This window comes from Carassius auratus, chromosome 47, assembly GCF_003368295.1.
Source record: "Carassius auratus strain Wakin chromosome 47, ASM336829v1, whole genome shotgun sequence".
NCBI classification, from domain to species: Eukaryota; Metazoa; Chordata; class Actinopteri; order Cypriniformes; family Cyprinidae; genus Carassius; species Carassius auratus.
Window position 1 is genome coordinate 10,053,677 of NC_039289.1, and position 7,978 is coordinate 10,061,654.

Genomic DNA, 7,978 nt, shown 5'->3' on the forward strand with positions numbered 1-7,978 from the left:
CAAAGTTTATTCCATAAGTGTGCCAATCTTCCTGTTGCCAGCAGGTGGCGCTATCGTTATAATGGAATATTGGCCTTCAGATGTGTTCAAGCCAGGACCCTTATCACACATGTGAAGTTTGGGCAAGATCGGACATTTTATGCCTGAGTTATAACATCTTTTATTCCCATGGCGAGACATCGAACTTCGTCATGGCGCCATGGACACACCTTTTAACAAAAACTCAAGATCTTCACAACTAAACATCACACAGGTCTTTAGATTAGACTGACCACAAAAAAGACATTAATGTCATAAAATTTCTAGGAGTAGTTTGTCACAGTGTAAAATATGTCACTTCCTGTTGCCAATAGGTGGCGCTATGACTATAACTGAATATTGGCATGTAGATCTGTTCAGGTCAAGAGTCTTATCAAACATGTGAAGTTTGGGGCAGATTGGACATTGTATGTCTGAGTTATGGCATCATCATTTTTCATGGCGAATCATCGAAATTTGTCAGGCCGCCATGGACACGCCCTTTAACGAAACCTCAATTCCTTCGCAATTTTACATCGCAAAGGGCTTTAGATTACACTGACCAAGTTTGGTGTTGATCTGAATAAATCTCTAGGAGGAGTTCGTTAAAATACAACCCCTGAAAATGACAAAAACAACACCAATTTTGCAGGGAAAATTAAAAATAACCGACTTCCTGTTGGGATTCGGATTTCGTACCAAGAGACTTTTTTGTAGCTATTGGTGTGTTACATATGTTTACCGATTTTCGTACATGTACATGACATGTAGCTCGAGGCGCACTCCATTGAAAAGGTATAGGTGGCGCTATCGAGCCATTTTGCCACACCCAATGGAATATTAGCCTCCAGATGTGTGCAGGTCAGTACTCTTATCACACATGTGAAGTTTGGGCAAGATCTGATATTTTATGCCTGAGTTACAACAACTTCTACTCCCATGGCGAGACATCGAACTTTGACATGACGCCATGGACACGCCCTTTAACGAAAACTCAAGATCTTCACAATTTAACATCGTACAGGCCTTTAGATTAGACTGAACACAAAAAAGACATTGATGTCATAAAATTTCTAGGAGTAGTTCTTCGCAGCGTAAAATATGACACTTCCTGTTGCCAATAGGTGGCGCTATGAATATAACTAAATATGGGCATGTCAATCTATTCAGTTTCAGAGTCTTATCAACCATGTGAAGTTTGGGGCAGTTTGGACATTGTATGTCTGAGTTATAGCAACTTCATTTTTCATGGCGAATCATCGAAATTCGCCAGGCCGCCACTGACACGCCCTTCGACGAAAACTCAAAATCTTCGCAATTTAACATCGCAAAGGCCTTTAGATTAGGCATACCAAACTTGGTGTTGATCTGAATAAGTCTGTAGGAGGAGTTCGTTAAAATACAACGCATGGAAATGGCAAAAATGACACAAAATTTGCTCATAATATTAAAAATAACCAACTTCCTGTTGGGTTTAGAATTTTGTTCTAAGAGACTTTTTTGTAGGTGCTGGAGAGTTACACATGTGTACCGATTTTCATACATGTACGTGAAACATAGCTCGAGGCGCACACCGTTGAACGTGTATAGGTGGCGCTGTCGAGCCATTTTGCCACACCCACTTCTGAAACCCATATCAGATGTAAATTTTCGCCAGTTCTGAGGTGTGTGCAAAGTTTCATGACTTTTTGAGTATGTTTAGGCCCTCAAAAATGCGATTCATTTTGGAGAAGTATAATAATAATAATAATAATAATAAACGGAGCAATTCCAAGAGGGTCCTCACACCATCGGTGCTCGGGCCCTAATTAAAGCTGCAAGCAGCGATGAACGGGCCCTCGCACCCGGGCTCACCACCATAGTGTGGCTTTAGTAAAAAGGTGAACGTTGAGAAATATGCATTTAATGTCCTAAATATAAGTGGAATATATCAAAGTATATCCCATATATGTGCCAATCTTACCGTTGCCAGCAGGTGGCGCTATCATTATAATGGAATATTGGCCTTCAGATGTGTTCAGGCCAGGACTCTTATCAAACATGTGAAGTTTGGGGAAGATTGAACATTTTATGCTTGAGTTACAACAACTTCTCTTGCTGTGGCAAGACATCAAATTTTGTTATGGCGCCATGGAAACACCCTTTAACAAAAACTCAAGATCTCCAAAAGTTAACATTGCACAGGCCTTTAGATTAGACTGACCACAAAATATATGTTAATCTCAAAAAAATTATAGGAGTAGTTTGTCGCAGCGTAAAACATGTCACTTCCTGTTGCCAATAGGTGGCGCTATGATTATAACTGAATGTGGGCATGTAGATCTGGGCAGAAGTTTTATCTAACATGTGAAGTTTGGGGCAGATTGGACATTGTATGTCTGAGTTACAGCAACTTCCTTTTTCATGGCGAAACATCGAAATTTGTCAGGCCGCCATGGACACGCCCTTTAACGAAATCTAAAGATCTTCGCAATTTAACATCGCAAAGGGCTTAAGATTACACTGACCAAGTTTGTTGTTGATTTGAATAAATCTCTAGGAGGAGTTCGTTAAAGTACAACCCCTGAAAATGGCAAAAACAACGCCAATTTTGCAGAGAAAATTCTAAATAACCGACTTCCTGTTGGGATTCGGATTTTGTGCCAAGAGACTTTTTTGTAGGTATTGCTGTGTTACATGTGTATACCGATTTTTGTACATGTACGTGAAACATAGCTCGAGGCGCACTCTGTTGAAAGTGTATAGGTGGCGCTATCGAGCCATTTTGCCACACCTGATGGAATTTTGGCCTTCAGATGTGTTCAGGCCAGGACTCTTATCACACATGTGCAGTTTGGGGAAGATCGGACATTTTATGCCTGAGTTATAACATCTTTTATTCCCATGGCGAGACATCGAACTTCGTGACGGCGCCATGGACACGCCTTTTAACGAAAACTCAAGATCTTCACAACTTAACATCGCACAGGCCTTTAGATTAGACTGACCACAAAAAATACATTGATGTCATAAAATTTCTAGGAGTAGTTCTTCGCAGCATAAAATATGACACTTCCTGTTGCCAATAGGTGGCGCTATGACTATAACTGCATATGGGCATGTCAATCTATTCTGATCCAGAGTCTTATCAACCATGTGAAGTTTGAGGCGGATTGGACATTGTATGTCTGAGTTATAGCAACTTCATTTTTCATGGCGAGTCATCGAAATTCGCCAGGCCGCCACGGACACGCCCTTCAACGAAAACTCAAAATCTTCGCAATTTAACATCGCAAAGGCCTTTAGATTAGGCATACCAAATTTGGAGTTGATTTGAAGAAATCTCTAGGAGGAGTTCGTTAAAATACAATGCATGGAAATGGCAAAAATGACACAAAATTTGCTAATAATATTAAAAATAACCGACTTCCTGTTGGGTTTAGAATTTTGCTCCAAGAGTCTTTTTTGTAGGTATTGATGTGTTATATGTGTGTACCGATTTTCATACATGTACGTGAAATGTAGCTCGAGGCGCACACCGCTGAACGTGCATAGGTGGCGCTGTCGAGCCATTTTACCATGCCCACTTCTGAAACCCATATCAGACGTAAATTTTCGCCAGTTCGGAGGCGTGTGCAAAATTTGGTGACTTTTTGAGCATGTTTAGGCCCTCAAAAATGCGATTCATTTTGGAGAAGCGGAATAATAATAATAAATATAGCTGCAGCAGCGATGTCGGGCTCAAGCCATCAGTGCAACGCCATCCCGGTGGCATCGGGAAAACTGTGCCCAGCGGGCATAAGCATTTACAGTAACCCTCTGACAATCAAGTTTTAAGGAATGCGGCAGTTAAAGGGTTAATCCGACCAATCTAGACTTTGAAATCACATACACAGAACAATATATATAACTTTAGTAACACATTATTTTTATATTTATAAAAAATGTATAAGGTGTAGATGTATAAAAAGATGTATAAGGTGACACCTATATGAACACATTACAATTGTTTTGTGACTGCAAGTCTTTCTTCTCAAATGCTATTGAGCTTCAAATTTGCATTTGAGCCCATGTGAAAAAGTAGCAAATTTACATATGACTTACAGTTTGTTGTAATAAATATCAAACATTCAAATTAATTGTGCATTATAGCTGTCACCTAGATGAACAATTACAGTTGTTTTTGTAAGTAATTCTCTTCAAATGCTACTGACGTTAGAAAAGTGTATAACGATATCACATGTAACTTTAGAGACCGTCCCTAAATTTGAGACTCTTGAATGTCCAATGTCAAGACAGCTTTATGCCTTTTTTTTTTTTTTCTTTAGTTTTCTTTTCTCTGTGTCGGATTGCTGATGTCCTATACCCAGGCATAGATGTCCATCCATCAATTACGAACATTCAGCCGCAAACATGAGGTGTGAGCGGTCGCGAGCGCGGATGGGAGAATGGCGCATGTTTTTTTTTTTTTTTTTTTTGAGCAACTGGGATGGTGCCCCCTCTGGGAGTTGGTGCCCTACGAAGACTGCATACTCTGCATATAGGGAGTGGTGGTACTATCTGGAAGATATATTCCTCAAACCATCGTACAAGAGGAGGTGATGCTAATCCTTGAAGAATCGCTCAAAAGCTATTTAAGTGTACAGTTTCCTTTTATTGCATCTTGAAATAAATATTTCTGAATTCTGAATCAAACTGGGTTGGGTTTATTTATTTATTTTATGAGACAACTGAGACAACTGTGTATAGTGTACTTCCCCTGTGAGGAGTATTCATTAATTCACAAAATAATCTTCCCAAAAATCCATATTCAAATCAAAATAGCGGACTTCCTGTTGGTTGTAGCTTATGACTGTGAATTAGAAAGTTGTCCGTCTTGATAAGAACAATTTATGTACCAAGTTTGGTGTCTGTAGCTAAAACTAAATAAAATGCATTATTATTATTACTATTATTAGCTGTACACTTGATAAAAAATGTTCAATATAAACTTATGCAATTGTGTGTGTGTGTGTATATATATATATATATATATATATATATATATATATATATTAGGGGTGTAACGATACGCGTATTCGTATTGAACCGTTCGGTACGACGCTTTCGGTTCGGTATGCGGTACGCATTATGTATACCGAACGGTTCGTTGGACTAATTCATTATATAAAAAAAAAAAAAAAAAAAGAGAAATATAATGATATGCGTTCTACAAGGTAGCCCAATAACCCAAACGACGTAACAGGCAACGCCCCTGACACTCCCGAAGAAGAAAAAAACACCAACTTATATGTTTATGTTGGGCGACTCAGTCAGGCGCTCGCTCACTCAGTACGCGCTGAAGGCTCGTTGCAAAACGGCTAATGAGTTTAACAGACCAGAAAAAAGAAGATCCTCCAGTAACCAACAGGTCTGGTGTTTGGGTGCACTTTGGATTCCCTTTAAGCTATAATGGTGATGGCAAGAGAGTGGTGGATAAAAAAACAACGGTATGTCGCATCTGCAACATGACAGGGTACACCAGCGGGAATACAAAAAAAAAAAAAAAAAAAAAAACACCAGCGGGAATACTTGAAACATGTCAACTCATTTACGCTGACATCACCTTATTGTGTCAGTATCTGGGAAAAGACGAAAAAAAGGAGAAACAAGCTCGCAACAAACTATCCCTCCAGCATTTAGACACCGGTATTATAGCTTACAGAGAATCCAAAGTGCACCCACACCAGACCTGTTGGTTATTTTAGGATCTTATATTTCTGGTCTGTTAAATGCATTAGACATTTTGCAACGAGCCTTCAGCGCGTGCTGAGTGAGCGAGCGCCTTAGAGGCTGTTCACATATCGCGCCTAAAAACGCATGGAAAACGCTAAGCGCATCTTTCTCCTCCTTTCCAAAGCGCTCGGGCAGAAGCGCTCATGAGGCGTCTGTCTTTGCTAAGCAACAATGACGTGCTCTCTCCATGAGACGCGGAAATTTCAGCGAATGATAAATGGATTTGCAGCTCTAAAAATCGCTTGCAGTAGCTCTGCTACTAAATTTATTTCAAAATTGCAATCCATATACAACTGTGAACAGCTGTTCCTTCATCTTGGCTGAGTTTTCAACGTTGTTACGGGAAAGGATGAAGCTGATTGGTTAGTTCTTGTCACATGACCCGCGGTGCGCTTGCGGCATTCTGAAAAGTTGAGATGTTTTTACATTTTGCTGTATCTAAAACGTACCGAACCGAACCGAACCGTGACATCAGTGTATCGTATCGAACTGAACCGTGAATTTTGTGAACCGTTACACCCCTAATATATATATATATATATATATAAATTCAAGTGTACAGTTTTCTTTTATTGCATCTTGAAATAAATATTTATGAGTTCTGTGTTTGTTTATTTTATTTATTTTATTTTTTATTTTACATTTTTTAAGGAAGATTACAGCCTTTAATCTCCTCAAAATAAATGTGCATATAAACCATGAACAATTTAATTATAGCTGTATTTATAAAATGCTTACTAAAATATTAATTTTGGGAGAAGGCTATATAAAGCATGAACTGACTATTTACTAATGCTTAGCTAAGAATTGCAGCTATTATGAAGTGTTACCAATGCATTTACTAATGTTAACAATTGAGACATTATTTTAAAGTGTTACCAAATCCTTAAATAATTTAAAAGTGTTTTGTTATGATTTCATTAACCTATAAGCATTTGTGAAATAGTTCTGCTTGCATTACAGCTTAGTCTTCATCTGTGAGCTGAACAGTTTTACTGTTACATCCTTGAGATTATGTAAATTCAAATAAATGTCATGTCACAGGGTGTCAGAGGTCAGTATCAAATGAGTTTGAAATTATTATTTGCAGCACAAATAAGGTTTTTTAGGATTTTTTTTAATCCCTGAAACTGTCAGAAAAGGATAAGGCCTAAGATATTTCTTAAGCTGTAATGAAAACAGCACAATTAACGACAACAACAAAAAAATAACAATTTAAAAAACAGTTTTTTTTTCTGGTGATTAAAGAGATGTTTAAGTCTCTCTCTCTCTCTCTCTCTCTCTCTCTGTCTGTCTGTCTGCCACTCAGCTCACACCCCTCCCCCACTCACACTCACACACACACACAGTCAGCACTCATACATTCCTCAAACAGAGTGACAGAGTGAGATCAGATGTCTGACAGTTTTTTAATTTTCTTTTAATCATACAGTGCTGTAAAGTCATGAAACTATGCATATTTCCTCAGAATCACTGGTTTTCTAAATGAAAAATGTTTTTTAAAGGTTTGGAAGCTGCAATTTAAAAATAGAAGACGATTAATGTTTCACTTTTTACTGTCATTTCAAAAAATCACCACGACAAAACCGTTCAAGCTAACCAAAATCTGTTCGCAATTTAAGTTCCTCGATGTTTTGTCTTCATGTAGACAAAGTTTTGTGTGTATAGTGTACTTCCCCTGTGAGGAGTATTCATTAATTTTACAACTGTAAAATCTCAAAAATACACATTCAAATCAAAATAGCCGACTTCCTGTTGATCGTAGCTTATGACTGTGAATTAGAAAGTTGTCCGTCTTGATAAGAACAATTTATGTACCAAGTTTGGTGTCTGTAGCTAAAACTAACCCCCCCACTTTTGACAAAAGGTGGCGCTATAGAGTGCCTCTTCCACGCCCTTTTCAAAGCTTTTGCCATGGTTTAGCTATCTTTAATACTGATATCTGTTTCGAGTTTCATGTAAATCTGAGCTTGTTGTCTGCCTAAAAATCACCAGAACAGAACATTCAAGTTTGACACGTTGCCATGGCAACACTATATTAGATATCAATATCCCCACAACAGATTTTCTTCGGCCGTGTTTTGTCATTATTCTGATGAAGTTTGAAGCAAATCAAGTAAAAATAAGATGCTGAATTCAAAGCGTTTTGAAAATGATTCACTTCCTGCTGCCAGTTGGTGGCGCTATAACTTTGACTCCTAATAGT